Source organism: Neopelma chrysocephalum, unplaced genomic scaffold (assembly GCF_003984885.1).
Source record: "Neopelma chrysocephalum unplaced genomic scaffold, ASM398488v2 Primary Assembly neopelma1_257, whole genome shotgun sequence".
NCBI lineage: Eukaryota > Metazoa > Chordata > Aves > Passeriformes > Pipridae > Neopelma > Neopelma chrysocephalum.
This window is the reverse complement of record NW_020897919.1, coordinates 657,961-673,590: the sequence shown is the minus strand read 5'-3', so window position 1 is coordinate 673,590 and position 15,630 is coordinate 657,961.

Below are 15,630 nucleotides of genomic sequence, written 5' to 3'. Positions count from 1 at the left end.
AAAAAAAAAACCAACAACGACCGCGGCAAAATTTATTTAGTGGCACTTGGCTTGTTTGATCAGAAGGAGAAAAATAATGAGAGGTGAGCAGGGTCTGTGCAGGGCAGATAAAGGCCCGGAGTGGCAGCGGGAGGATGTGGAGGCCGCGTTCCGGGCGGCCGAGCATCCAACCCCGGAGCCGCGGGATGCGGAGCTGATCCAATTCTGGCGGAGCGGATGACGCTCGTCGTCGTGTCGCGTGGTGTTACTCTTTTCATTTTAATCTAAATTGCCGTTGCTCCCTCTCTGATATGGCAATCGGTCAGGAAAGGGCTGACCACCATTAAAGCTGTTTGATTTGGAAGCCTGTAGTGTTTGACTAAGAGGGTAAATGCAAATTTGATGACAGAATAAGGATAAATTTACATATCAGCTTCGGCTCACATGGAGAGAGTAAACATTCTGTTTATCTCAAGTGTCACTTTATGATTTCGGCAGAATATAAAACTGACCTTGGTCCAGACATTGCAAAAGACCTGAATGAAATATATTGTTGTCTAAATACAATTTACTCGGGGAGAAGTTGCCGGGCGAGCGCGGCATAACTCAGCAGGCCGGGGTGAGACAGCGGGGTCGCCGGCACGACATTGGGCCCAGCGGCTCCCAGATGAGAGTCTGGGCCCCTCTGGAGCGGGAAAAGCAAGGAGCTTCCCTTCCTAAATCACGGCTCCTTCTCCCAGGAGGAAGAATCCCAGGAGTTTCAAACCGCCGCGGGAAGGGCGAATTTAGGTGGAAAAAAAAAAACGAGGTTAAAATGCTGCAGTTCGTGTTTGGAATTTTTTTTTGGTGGTTTTTTTGGCCTCCTGGGTGTTGTTGGTTTTTTTTCCGCTTTCCTTAAATTTGTGCTAGCCCTTTACTCGCTGTCACCCACAAACAACTGTGCTGGGGCTTGCACTTGGAATTTCTTTCTCTGCCCATCCCAGGGTTTGTAATTTTGGGCAAGGAATGTGAAACTTTAATGGGGAAACTTCAATAGATAATGGGGAAATTCAATGGTTAAAGGGGGAAACTTCAATGGATAATGGGAGAAAATTCAGTGGTTAAAGGGGGAAACTTCAGTGGTTAAGGAGGAAAAATTCAATGGATAATGGGGGAAAATTCAATGGATAATGGGGGAAAACTGAGTGGATAATGAGGGAAAATTCAGTGAGTAATGGGGGGAAATTCCATGGTTAAGGGAGGAAACTTCAGTGCTTAAGGAGGGAAAATTCAACGGATAATGAGGAAAGATTCAATGGTTAAACGGGGAAAATTCAGTGGCTGATGGGGGAAAACTTCTTCAGTGGGGTAAAACTGAATGGATAATGGGAATTCTCCCTCTGCACAGAAATCCTTCCAGGTCTATTTAAACTACACTGAGCCCCTTTTTTCCCCCCTGCTCCGTCCAAAGGGGAAAATAAAGTGTAGAAAGGAGCAAGGATTTTGCACCCGATGCCTCAAAAGATGCTCAGTGTGGGACTTGGTGGGTTTGAGGAGGAGAGGAGAGGGAAAGACTCCACAAATAAACACCAAAGTGATGGGAGCTGACACACCACAGCCAGAGGAAGCCAAATCTGTCTTCCCAGGTAACCAAACCCACCGGCAACCCCAAAGATGATCCCCCAAAACGCCCCGGGAGCGAGGTGGAGCGAGCAGGAGCGAGCAGGGGGGGAGGTTTCTGGCGGGTGCCCACCCTGGGTGAGGGACCCCGGGATGGAGCATCCTTGGGGGAGCATCGTGGGCTCGGCACAGACAAAGGAAGGCTGGAGGGGAACAAAAGGCAGAGGGAGATAAAGGAGACACTCGTGCGGGGTCGCTGCTCTGGCTGCCCGGGGTGTGTGTGTGTGTGGGGGGGGGGGGGCGTGTTGGGTGCTTGTGAGGGAAAATATCAGGGGTTTAATGCTTGTTTTCACTGCCCAGGAGTGGCACTCCCTGGGGTCAGGGGGGACAGGAATTGTTCCCCTGCCAGTGCTATTCCACAAGTGGATCCTGCGCTTCCAAGTGAGTAAAACACAGACTCGGGGTGACACGGGGGCTCCCCCACCCTCCAGCACCCACAGCACTCGTTTGGGGCCCATCCCTGCTTTGCCCACATCCCAAACAGCAGCTCTAAACAGCCATCATAATTCCCCAGGCCCAGGACTCGTTTAGGATCCTTTTTTTAATTCATAAACATCAGTTTAATGAGGGAATGTTGCACATCCCAAAACCCCGAATGTGGGGATGGTTTGGATCCCCCTCAGGTGCCAGCACAGGGATGGGTGTGGAGACAGAGCCCCGAGCACCAGCAGATGAACATGGCTTCTGATGTTTAAGGGAGAGAGACCAAAATTACTCCTCTCCCCCCAAAAAAATTACCCAGGAAAAATAAACCCAAGTGGCTCCCAAAGGCTCTGGGCAGCCCCGAGATTGGGATGAGCTCCTGCCCCACCGCTTGATCTGTTCCCCCCCATTTATTGGGATTATTTGCACTTCTAAAAGGCTGAACAAGGCCCGCAGCTCCTGGGGGCCGGGAGCAGGCTGGGAGAACAAGGGATTTGGGCTGACCCCGGGAATTCCCTGCTGCTGCTTTGTTTCAGGGGCAGCCAGGAATTAGGGAAAAGGGGGCACTTGGCCTGTCAGGGAGGGAGGGAGGGAAGGAGGGACACATCCCTGGGGGAAATCATGTTCTGCTGGGTGGAAAGGTTCTGGTGCTGTGGGTTTTGGTGCTGTGTTTAAATTTAAAAATCCCAGAGAGGGGGGAAAGTTACTGGGAGAAACACCCAGTATTCCCAGCTCCTCTGCCAGCCACATTTTCCCTAGATTTGAAATCTCAAATGAGGTTATTTCTCTATGTTTTCAAAGACATGATGTGTTTTTGGAACCAAGGGGACGCCTGATGAAGGAAGGCCCATCAATTCGGGTGAGGATGATCCCTATTAACCATCTTCACCCACGACAGTCCAAACTTTCTGCTCGAGTCCTCTTGCTCCCAGGTGGCTCTCCCAAAGCTAGAGGGAGGGATCAGCCACACAGCTCCATGGAGAACATGGAATGGGGTGCAATCCCACCAGTCTTCCCAAACCATAGGCTGCAGTGTCGCATCCGCAGCCGGTCCCACCCGGGGATACCCGTGGGGAGGAGGAATGTGGCTGCTGGGGGGCAGAAGCTCGACCTTCCCCCCCGCCCTCCGCAGGACCGGAGTTGCTGGCACCGCCTCGGTAATTATCGCCGCGCTCCCGCCGCCCCGTAATGAAGGAATTTTCCTGCCTTCGCCGGGAGAATACTAATGGAGCCGGGCTCCAGCGCGGCGGGATGGTGCCATCTAAAGGAGCCGGAGGACACGAGGAGCAGCAGCCGCCACCGCCCCGGGGGGATGCACGGGGACCCTCGGTGTCACCCGAGCGCCCTGAGGTGGCTCGGCAGCGGCCCCGGCTAGGCAGAGGCTCCCAGGGGGGGTTTCTGCGCCGGGTGTTGGATGGTTTTGTGCCACCTCAGCGATGTGGGTGCTCTCATTCACACGGGATTTGCCTGTTCCCTTTCCAAGCTGGGGTATTTCCCTCCTGGCACCTCCTTGTTTCCACGGTGCCCACGGCTGGCACCAGGGAAATCGGGTGGAATGTTGGACCGGCTTGGATCCCCCAGTCCAAGAAAAGCAGGGGTGCTCACCCTAACCCGAGCTGCCGTGATCCCAGAGGACTCAGCACAGGTCCTGGGGATCAGGGTTTGGAATGGCCCGTGCCCAGTGTGTGCCCAAAGCTCCATCCTGCCCCAGTAGCCTCAATGGAGCATCAGGGATGGTTACAGGACACTGGAACCTCCACCAAAAAGCCTCCGAGCTCCCCAGTCCGTGGGCACATCCCCCGGCGCCCTGACCCAGCGCAAACTCGAATTCCCAACCAGCGAATTCCCTTTGTCAAGAGGGCTGCAGTCATCCAAAAAATCCTCTTGGCACACGCAGCCAACAAGCCCGAACCAACCCCAGCATTCCTATTCCACCTCCTTTGACTGGCTGCACGCTCTGAAAGCGGCACCAGCCGTGATTTACGGGAGCCTGCACAAGGATCCTACAGAGATGGGCCTGCCCACCGAATTCCAGGTGTGGGAGGGGGGGGGGGCCCACCCCACCCGCTCTTTTGTTTCGGCAATTAATTAATTTTCGCCGGGCTTTCACTTTTACAGCCTCTCTTTCCTCTTCCCCAGGTTGCTCAACTCCAAAAAGCAGCAGAGACCACCCCGTGACAAAGCCGTGTGGCTCTGAATGGACATGTCATTAATCACCGCGGTTACCTTTCAACCCCGGGCGCAGCTCCCCTTTGTGGAGCCTTCCCGAGGTACTGGAAAAACAAACAGACACATTTATAACCACCCCTCGGGGCTGAGTCAACAGTTGCATTCACCCCCTTAATCAACATCTCGGGGCTTAACCCAGATCATCTCTGAAACTCCTCAAAGAGCTACAAAGCTGGGAGCTGCGGGATAATTGGGATTTTGGCGTGGCACCCGATGATAGACTTGGCTGAAAAGGTTGCCCTGACCCCACTGCTCCCTTGCTGGGAGTCCTGGAGTCACCACCTGAGCGTTGCAGTGTCTGCTGGCACGGTGGAGGCAGGCCTGGGCACGTTGGCCCAACCACCAGTATTTGATGTGGTGGGGTGGGAGATGAAAGACCCGGAGTCCTTCTCCCGTCACCCACCCAAACCACCCCATAAAACTGGTCCCAACAAGCCTCAGTCCTATTTTTAAGCGACTCCTGCGGAACGGTGATAAAAAGCCAAGAGTCAAGAGCCAGAGGAGATGGGACTGTCAGGGTTATGTCCTCCTCGGGCACGGGGCTCCCTGTCAGCGAGTTCCCTGGACCCACTGTGGGTCATGGAATGCCAGGATGGTTTGGGTTGGAAGAGACCTTAAAGCCTGTCTCATTCCAGCCCCCTGCCACTTTTCCTAGCCCAGGTTGCTCCAACCTGACCTTGGACACTTCCAGGGATCCCAGGGCAGCCACAGCTGCTCTGGGCAACCTGTGCCAGGGCCTCCCCACCCTCCCAGGGAGGAATTTCTTTCCCAATATCCCATCTAACTCTTTCTTCTTTCAGCCTCCTCCACCCAGCCAGGTCCTCTCCTGTCCTGGAGCTCTCCCCATCCTACCGGGAACGACGGAGCCTCCACCGCTGTGCTCAAAATATTTTTGAATGGAAGTGTCAGTTGGGGATCCTCGGCATGAAACACACCTACCAAAGCCTATTTGCAAAGTAAATTTGCTCTGGATTTCCGATACCTTGGAAAGTTTTTTCTATTATATTTATTTAAAATTACAACAGTTTACATTAGAAACAAGCTCAAACAATTAAGGTAAAAGATAAATAGCTGCATACAGTTTAATTTTACGGAATGCAAACAGACATCTCTCATTGTTCCATTATCCCAGAATTAAGGGCAGTATAATTGTCCGATGCATTTTTCGCTGACTCCGACGGATGGAACGGGCCTGATGTTCACAAAATAATCCTTCCTTTCCTTCCCTCTGGAAGCAGCCACCTGTGATGGCCCCGGGTTTTTTGGGGGGACACCTTCAAATGAGCTGTTTGCTTCCTGCAGGGTTCCTGCTGGTGCCCTCCAGAAGGCTGGAATTCCAAGAAACAGGAGCTGGAGGTGGGTTTGGAAAAACAACCCGGCTGTGGGAAGCTTGGAATACTGTGGTGAGCCAGGACACACCATCCTTGCCATGCTCTCCTCGCTCCACACATTGAACACCCCCGGGGGGGACACGCTCGTTACCGGGATGGGATTATAAAAATTGGCTTTGAAATAATCCTTTTAGGATGGAAAAAAAAGGAGGAATAACAGGAGGTTTATGGGCTTAGGTTGTAAGGTTGGTGCGCTGGGTGTGTTGGGGTGACTTGTAAAGGCCTGTTATATCCACAGAGGTCTTGGGAAGAGTGAGTTTGGGAATGTCTGAGGGATAGATAATAACACTGGGGAAAATTAAATTAGGAGCGGACGACGATGATGCCATTTAATTTTGGAGAGAAGCGGGAAAAGAGGGAAAAATAACAGTAAACGAGGCAAAACCTGGAAAGGGTGGGAAGTCCTGGATGCTGGGGAGCAGGACATGGAGCTGGAATGGCCGTGGCAGCGGGGCAGAGCCAAGGGGAGCCGGTCACGTGCCGAGCCACATCCCACTGCAGCAGCAGGAGCACTTGGAGGCTCATTGGGGTGTAGGTTACGGATGAATCATGTCCCTGGCAGCCCCGGGCCGGGCTCACAAAGGTCTGCAGGTGCTCAGGGATAATCCCATAAACCCTCAGTCCTGCGGCTCTTTGAAGGCGCCCGTGGTTTTCAGTGAGCCGAGAGTGGAGGCGGCGGCTCCTGATTCCAGAGGGAATCCCGCCCTTATCCCAGCCCTTCCATTCCTCCCCATAGCTCCAGTCACTGCCCACTGCTGGGAGGGGATGCAGCGCCTGCATCCCACTGCTCCGCTGGGATCTCATCCCCCGTGGGATCTTATCCCCTTCTGGAATCTCGTCCTCTGCTGGAATCTCATCCCCTGTGGGATCTCATCCCCTGCAGGATCTCATCCCCTGTAGGATCTCATTCCCCATAGGATCTCATCCCCTTCTGGAATCTCATCCCCAGCTGGGATTTCATCCCCTGTAGGATCTCATCCCTCACAGGATCTCATCCCCTGCGGGATCTCATCCCCTGCGGGATCTCATCCCCTGTGGGATCTCATCCCCTGTGGGATCTCATCCCCTGCAGGATCTCATCCCCTGCAGGATCTCATCCCCTGTGGGATCTCATCCCCTGCTGGGATCTCATCCCCTGTGGGATCTCATCCCCTGCTGGAATCTCATCCCCTGCAGGATCTCATCCCCTGTAGGATCTTATCCCCTGCTGGAATCTCATTCCCTGTAGGATCTTATCCCCTGCGGGAATCTCATTCCCTGTGGGATCTCATCCCCTGCTGGAATCTCATCCCCTGTAGGATCTCATCCCCTGCTGGAATCTCATCCCCCGTGGGATCTCATCCCCTGCAGGATCTCATCCCCTGCAGGATCTTATCCCCTGTTGGGATCTCATCCCCTGCAGGGATCTCATCCCCCTCCCTGGGTCCTGAATCCCACATTCTTCTTCCCAACAGGCCCATTCCTCTTGCTCCAGGATGTCTCCAGCTGCTTCCTGGAGGAATGAATCACCCCACGCCTCCTGGCTCCATAACTCCCGACTTTGCCAGCCCCAGGCAGGTTTTCCAAGACAAATCCAGTGTTTTGGGAAGAGGAGCCGGATGTTGGTTTGTGGTGGAGATGCTGGAAGGGCAGAGCTGGAGCAGGTGGGAATTGCCCCTGATCCCTCCACAGCTCCTGAGATGGAATAACACAGAAAATCCCTATGGATGGCACAACATTCCCACTAATCCACCCCCTGAAATCCCACTGCAGGGGCTGAAAGCTTGAACTCCGCCCAGGGACAGGGAACCAGAGCTGAAAAATTCCAGGGAGAGTTGATATTTATTTAATTTTTTATTATTGTTTCTTTTTCTGCCCACAACCTGAGCTGAAAAATTGCAGTGAAATTATTATTATTGTTGTTGTTGTAGTTGTTGTTGTTGTTATTTTTGTCCACAACCTGAGCTGAAAAATTGCTGTGGAAATTTTACTTATTTTTTTTCTTTTAATTACTGCTTTTTCTCTCTGCGACCTGAGCTGAAAAAATCACAGGGAAACTTTTATTTTATTTATTTGTTTACTTGTTCATTCATTTATTTATTCACTTAGTTAGTTTCTGCCTGCAACTGGAGCTGGAAAACTGTAGTGAAACTTCTTATTACTACTATTATTACTATTACTATTCTTGTTACTAATACTACTTATTATTATTGTTATTGTTATTATTATTGTTATTTTATTTTATTTTTTGCCTGCAACTTGAGCTGAAAAATTGCAGAGAAATTTTAGATTTTATTTTATTATTATTGATGGTGGAGGTGTTATATTAGAATATGTATTTTATATATATATAAAAATAATATATAAAAATATATATTATATATTATATATATTATATATTGTATTTTATATGTATTGTATATTATATATATTAGAATATGATACATAATATATAACAGTATGTTATATGAATAATAATAATAATTATTATTATTTTTTATATCTCTTTTATGCCTGCAACCTGAACTGAAAAATTGCAGAGGAAGTTTTAAATTTTATTTTATTATTATTGATGGTGGAGGTGTTATATTAGAATATATTTTTAATATATATATATATTTTATATATACACAAAATATATAATATATATTATATATTATATATTATATATATTAGAATATGTTACATAATATATAACAGTATGTTATATGAATAATAATAATAATTATTATTTTTTATATCTCTGTTATTCTGTGCCTGCAACCAGAGGTGAAAAATTGCAGAGAAAATTTAAATTTTATTTTATTGTTATTGATGGTGGTGGTGTTATATTAGAATATATATATTTTTTATATATATATACTTTATATATTATATGTATAATATATATTATATATTATATATTATATATTATATATTATATATTATATATTATATATTATATATATTAAAATGTTGCATAATATATAATTGTATGTTATATGAATAATAATAATAATTTTTAAATATATATTTCTGTTTTTCTGTGCCTGCAACCAGAGCTGAGAAATCCCGACACAACTTTTTTTTTCCCTTCTCCTCCTTTTTTTTTGAAATTCTTTCCCTTCCGGAGAGATCCATTCCCCCGGGAATTCCCCCGTCCCTTTTGGATGAGAGGAATCCCTGGAGAGCAGCGGGGTCCTCACCTTCCCCTCTCCTTTCATTGCCCTGGGACAAAGCAGGAATCCCTCCAGCCAAGTGCTCTCCGTGTGCCCTTGTTTGCCGAGCCATTATCTCCTCTCGGCTCCCGAGGAGCCATTTGTGCTCCAACGGGAATCCAATCAATACATTCCAGGGTCTTTCCCCCTCTCCTCTGGGCAAACACGGCCATCCCACCCCACACCAGCGGCGGTCAAATATTTGTGGGGCCTCCTGTGAAAACTTCAGGACCACCAGGCTGCACCTTCCACCAGGGCAGGTTGCTCCAGGCCCCACCCAGGGATTATCCAATGGTTCTCTAATTCCTGGCACATCCTTTGAAAATGGAACCTTGTCCATAGTCAGTTCTGGCTGGTTCCAGAACCATAAAACTTCAGCAAGGACAAACCAGATGCCAAAAGGTCCCCTTAGAAGTCCCTGGGACACCTCCAAAACTCATCCTTGGTCCATAGGAGAGGTAGTGGGAATCCATTCCCATTCTCTCCTGAAACTGTGTGTTCCAGAAGTGCTCCAATTAGGAATTTTTATCAGGAACTTGCCAACATCCTGCCCCTCTCAGCCCTGTATTTAATTACTGTCCACATCTCTGCTCCCATATTTCTCTCCACAGCCTCCTCCTGTCTGGAGCAAAGGAACCTGGAGGAGCCTGTTTCCCATTGAGATCATCAACTGCACTATTGAATGAATTCCATGAGCACTAAGATGTGGGAATTTTCCCATGGCAGACGTTCCCAGCACGTGGCCTGGCTTTGTGCATCCACGAGGTGCATCCCCAATAACTGCCCATCCCATCGAGTCAGGGAATCTCCCACGGGTGCCAGCAGGGAGATGGAACCACAAAATCATGGAATTCGTATCCTGGGCTGGCTGGCGCTCGGCTGGGATGCACTGGGATACTGGGATGGGTCACGATCCCTGGATCTGTCCCACCCTGTGGATGCCGTGGTTGCTCTCGGTCCCTCAGCTCACACACAGCCACATATCCCGAGGTTTGGGCTGACCCTGGAATATTATCCAACAGAATATTCCCCTTCGGCTCCACCTACAGAGGATCAAAGGGGGAGAGGCATTCCCAGAGGCTGAGGGGAATTGTGGGAACATCCCCCTCGATGAAATAACACCAGGCTGGGTTCCAATCCCTGCCCTGTGCCGGGCTCATCCCTAATGAGGGCTATTACAGGGCCATTGAAGTAAACTGGGACTAACTTTAAACCTTAACCTGTGTAATCATCCCTGCATGGCATTCCAGAGCTTGGGAATAGCAGCCTTTTGTTCCTCCCAGACATCCAAGCACCCTGTCAGGAAGCAGGCAGTGCATCCCCCTCAATCCCAAACAGGGATCAATCCCAACAGGGGCAGATTCCCAAAGCTGCGCTCCAAAGGCCCTCGGGAACTGTGTTTGCCCAGCACCTCTGGAAATGGTGCCTGGTGGCCGCGATCCAGGTGCTGTTGGATTCCCTGGAAGGGCATCCGAGGGCGCTGGATGGGGCCCTGCGGTGGCAGCGAAGTCTCCGGGGAAATGTGACCTGGATTAATACAAATAAATAAGTCTCACACACACACACATAAACCCGACTGTTTGAACAGCAAACAAACTATTTGGGGCTCGGTGTGTTTTCATGAGTCAGGGCACAGCTCGGCTCTTCTGGAAAACCACAGATCCCGGGAATCCACGGCGTTCCGTTTGCTGTGCTGTCAGCGGTGAGTTACTGGGAGGCTGCAGCAGCAGGTTGGGGGGACTTTTTTTTTTTTGCCCTTTGCTTGGCCACAGCCAAAACAGCTCCCAAGCAAGGTGGGGATGCCAGAGGGATCTGGAATGCCATCCCTGAGAGCATGGAGCTGCTGGAACCGTGTTGGATGGGTGGGAGTCACCACCAGCTCCTCAGGCTGAGACACTCGGCATTTCTCTCCTAACAAAGGTGATTTAAAAAGGGGAGATTGATGGTCTTTGAGAGGAGAAAGGCTCGTCATAAACCAGGATTGAAACCTTTCCCTTTGCTGTCCCTCCCTGTGCTCAGGGGATGCCACATCCATAAATTTTGGAGCCCCTTGGGGCACCTGGAGCAGCAGAGGCATTAACAGGGATAAACTGGTGCTGTGACACGGATCCCTTGGAATGGAAACAGGCTTGTTCCTTGTTGGGAACAGGCTCCCACCAGCCCCCCCCAGCATGTTTTGGGGACAACAGGCAGACCCTGAGAGGGGTTTAAGGGTCCCAAGGGCAGCACCTGGCTCTGGTGTGGGACAGGAGTGGGACAGGATGGGAACTGCTTCTCTTTTCCTTCTTCCCTTCCCCACAGGTAAAACTGAGGCACGTTCTCAGCTGTGACTCACCAAAAGGAAAACATTGAAGTTATTCCCACAGGGCAGCTTCCAAAACTCCTCCAGGATTTCAGGTGATTCCGTTCTACCTCTGTATGTTTTATTTGTTTAAAAAACGAAGGTAACTGTGCTGAGTTATAAACGAAATTGACTCTTTTATTGTAAACTATGTTAATATTTGTGTTACATGACTAAATTAAGGGAAAGCTCCGTGGAGTTTCCTTGCTGAGTGTCTTCCCAGCAGGAAAAGCTCTTTGAAAATCACAATTCTCTCCAGTTTTTAATTTATTTAATATTCTTTTGCTCGAGCAAGGTCTAACCAGCTTCCCCAGCCCTCCCTTAAGTGCAAACCTGTTCCCAGCGCGTGTCCCGAGTATCCAATCGTTTGCCATATGCTCCCCCCAGTGGGCGAAGGAGCTCAGAGCAAAGGCAGCAGGAATGCTCCCACTTGGCGCTCCGGGATCCTCCGGCCAGTCTTGGAAAGCTGGGACTAGTTTGGATTTGACACCCAAAGGTTCGGCTGCTTTTCCGTGCTAAAAATCCGCCTTTTTGGGATCCCTCGCCCATCCTTCCCTGTGAGAGAGGGAGAAGCTGTGGCTGACACATCCCTGGAAGTGTTAGAGGTTGAATGGGGATTGGAACAACCTGGGCTGGTGGAAAGTGTCCCTGCCTGTGGGCAGGAGGGTGGAATGAGATGAGATGAGATGAGATGCCCTTTAAAATCCCTTCCCACCCAAACCATTCTGGAATTCTGTGATTCTGTGATCACCTCTAAAGCCTTGACTGGGAACTTCGCTGCCTGAATAAACCATCCCGCAGCAATCCTTCCTCAGAGAGCCAATATTCCAGAAATAAAAAGGATGTGCAGCCCCGGGGTGGCCACAAACCCACCTGGTCCCTCGGGCCGAGGCCGTGAGATGAACTTCCCAACACCCACAGCTGTGAAATGGGAACCTTTGGTTAATGAACAATGGAAAACCCATTGTTTGGGAGTTTTGGAGGATAAGCAGGAAGAATGGCCACAGTCAGCCCCGCTCCGGGGCTCCAGGGGAACAGAGGGAGAGAGCACAGTGACCCACTGAGCTGCCATCCAAATCCAGCATTCCCATTAACGTGACAAGTGTGCCCGGAGCGCCGGGAAAACGCCTCCGGGGTGCCGGGATTGGTGATTTATGGGGCACTCAGAGCTCCAGATTCGGCTCGTGAGGGGTCACGGTGCCTGAGGAGGCTGAACAGCTCCCAAATCCGTGTGTCCTGAAAAACGGGGGGCGCTTCTTGGACCCCTCCAGGCAGAGCTGTGGGTGGGGACGATCCCGTCCCCCTGATCCCATAGGTTTGTTTAGCTGTGAATTTATCCCATGTCCTCTAAACCACGGGTGCATTTGACCTCCTCAGCATTCCACGGATGCATCTGACCTCCTCAGCATTCCGTGGCAGCAGTTTTCCCGGTTTCCTGAAAGAGCTGAGTCCCCCCCCCAGCTTGGAGCGGCTCAGAAAGGCTCCTTCCCGAGGGAAGGCTCTGCCATCCATGTGCTGGATGTCTGCACCAGACGGGTTTAATTGCGGGATCACGGCCTCTGTCATTACTCCCGGCATCCCGCATTCCCGGGAACAATGGAGCTCCCTCTGCTAAAACAAGCACCTCCAGCGGGCAGCTCAATCAAAGCTCTTCCAAACTGACCAATCCCCCCCCCCCTCCCCCCCCCCCAAAATGCAGTTTTCCTATTAAGCCTGAAAGCAATTATCTGGGATTAGCATCAGATCAAAAGGGATTACTTCCAGTATTGTTTTCCGAACCCTCAGGGCTGGCAGAATTATGATTCCAGGCGTGCTGGAGGCAGCCAGCCAATGGTGGGGGCTCCGGGATCGATCCTGGGATGAGCCAGGGGACCTCAGAGGGGCTCTGCTCTGATTTCTGTCCGCTTCCCTGGCAATTTTGGGGCGGGCAGAATCCTAATATTTCAGGCCTGAGTTTGTAACCCCCCTCCCTCTGTGGGAAGGAGCATCCCCGTGGGTGGGCATCGCTCCTGGTCCAACATCCCGGCGGGAAAGCCCTGCCCTGTGTTTCCCTCCCAGCTGGGCTCTTCACCCTGCCTGCCTCAGCTTTCCCACCGGGGATGGGGAAAGGCAATCCCTCAGGAAAGTCCTCTGGGAACACCCACCACCCCAATCCCCCGGGAAAGCCCTTTGGGAACACCCAGCACCGCCCGCTCCATAAAAACCGAGGGTTTGCACCTCTGGAACTTGACGAGGACAGTGGGAAGGAAGGGATGATTCCCACAAAATACAACCTAACTCAGCATTTCTGAGGCAAGGTTTAATCTTGGAAGTTGAGGGAATATTATTCCCTGCTGGAGTGGAGCTCTGGGGTTGAGGGGTGAGCTGAGGGTGCTGGTGTGAGCATCAGGGATGCTCGGAGAGAGGACCAGGAACCTTCTTCCTGGGGTTTCTTGGCAGGATGCTGGATTTGAGTGTCACCAGGGCAGGGATTGTCCCCCTGTGCTGGCACCTCGAGGGCTGTGCCCAGTTCTGGGCCCCTCAATTCAGGAAGGACGTGGAGGGGTTGGAGCAGGTCCAGGGAAGGGAACAGAGCTGGGGAAGGGGCTGGAGCAGCAGGAGCGGCTGAGGGAGCTGGGGGGGCTCAGCCTGGAGAAAAGGAGGCTCAGGGGGGACCTTCTGGCTCTGCAACCCCCTGACAGGAGGGGGGAGCCAGGAGAGGCTCAGGTTGGACATCAGGAGGAATTTCCTCCTGGAAAGGGTGGTCAGGCCTTGGCAGGGGCTGCCCAGGGAGGTGGTGAATCCCCATCCCTGGAGGTGTCCCAGGAAGGCCTGGCCGTGGCACTCAGTGCTCTGGGCTGGGGGACAAGGTGGGCATCGGGCACAGGGGGGACTCCACGGTCTCAGAGTTCTTTTCCATCCTAAATTTTTCCGGGATTTTTCCTCCTCGCTCTCAGTCACGGCGCAGTTGGTGATCTCTGATTTTATTTCTCTCCCCAAAAGCAACCCCTCCTCTCCCAGAGCCAGCCAGGTGATGCCAGCCAGGCCGCTCCTGACTTGAGAAAAAAAGCAATTTCCATAAACGCCGTTCCACTAATGGCTCCTGATCACAACTAAACCCCACAGCAAATTACTCTTAATCCAGTTTGTCTGTGTTGTGTTACCTGAGGGAAATAATAGCAATCCGTCCTCTTTGCTGGCAAACTGTTTGCCAGGACTTCTCCAATATATATTAATCCCCATCATTTATCTTTGTCAACTGAGAACAAAAATAATTTACGGGAGAGTAAACGGAGGAGCGTCCGAGGCAGGAGCTCGGTGTTATTAACCAGGGGAAGGCAGGTGTTCACCAAACCAGGCTTAATTTTATTGCTGAAACTTGGGTAATTCTCCTCCTGCATCCGTGCACCGTAAACAGGAGTTTAGGGAAATTCCAGTGTTTTAGAGGAAATAGATTTAATCGCTCCAGGAACGATACAAAAAAAAATAGTCAGATACTTTCTGCAGCCGTTATTTGGCATGGAATATTTTTGGCTCCTCTTCTCCCCTCCCAGCAGGCTTTTTGGGAGAGGTGTTTGGCCTGTGGGATGCTTTTTGGTGCGATGGGATGACACCAGAGAGGATCCAGGGAATGGAGCCCTCCCTTGTCCCCCCTCCCACAGCTCCCGATCCCGCCGGGAGGCAAAGCCTGTTCCCGGTGCTTTGGTGACAGGGCCGGGTGCCAGCGTGTCCTGGAACCCCCCTGATCTCTGCAGGGACACTCTTTCCCACTGCTCCTCGTTCCTCATCCCTCTGGTGGGTGCAGCAGGTCCCTGGCTGGGAGTTTTGCCTCGTTCTCTCCCAGCGCCGCTGTTTTCCCTGGCACAGCATCTTCCCGCCGCTTTCAGAGACACCTTGTTCGGGCTCCTGCAGGTTTTGGGAGGAGGAAGCCCCGCCGTCAGCAGCCGCCTCTGACTGGGGCCTCTGAGCCGGCCCCGCGCCGGAGAAAGAGCTATTTTATGTCTGCCTTAAATGGGGCTTTAAATTGGGCGTCCTAATGAGCCTCATTACAGCAGGTACCGGCGCTGCAGCCGGGGATTAAATTACCCGGGGCAGGTAAATTCTCCCCCGACCGCAACCCCGGGGGGGGGGGGGGGAACCCCGTCGTGTCACCCCTCGTGTCACCCCTCGCCCCATAAAGCAGCGGTGAGGAATGAGCTTCCCCCCAGGGTTGTCACGGGGTGCCGTGAGTTATGGGGTGCTGGACGGCACCGGGGTCACACCCCGGTGGGGACACACGCCCCCGAGCCCGAATAAATCAATTAACCCCCCCCCCCCGGATTTTAATAAAGGCCGCTTTATTAAAGCAGCAGCATCCATCACGTGGTGGATTAACCACGGCGCTGCGGGCTCGGGGATACGGGACATCTCCCACCAAAATCCCACAGCTCTGGTGCCTCCTGCTCGTCCCTCT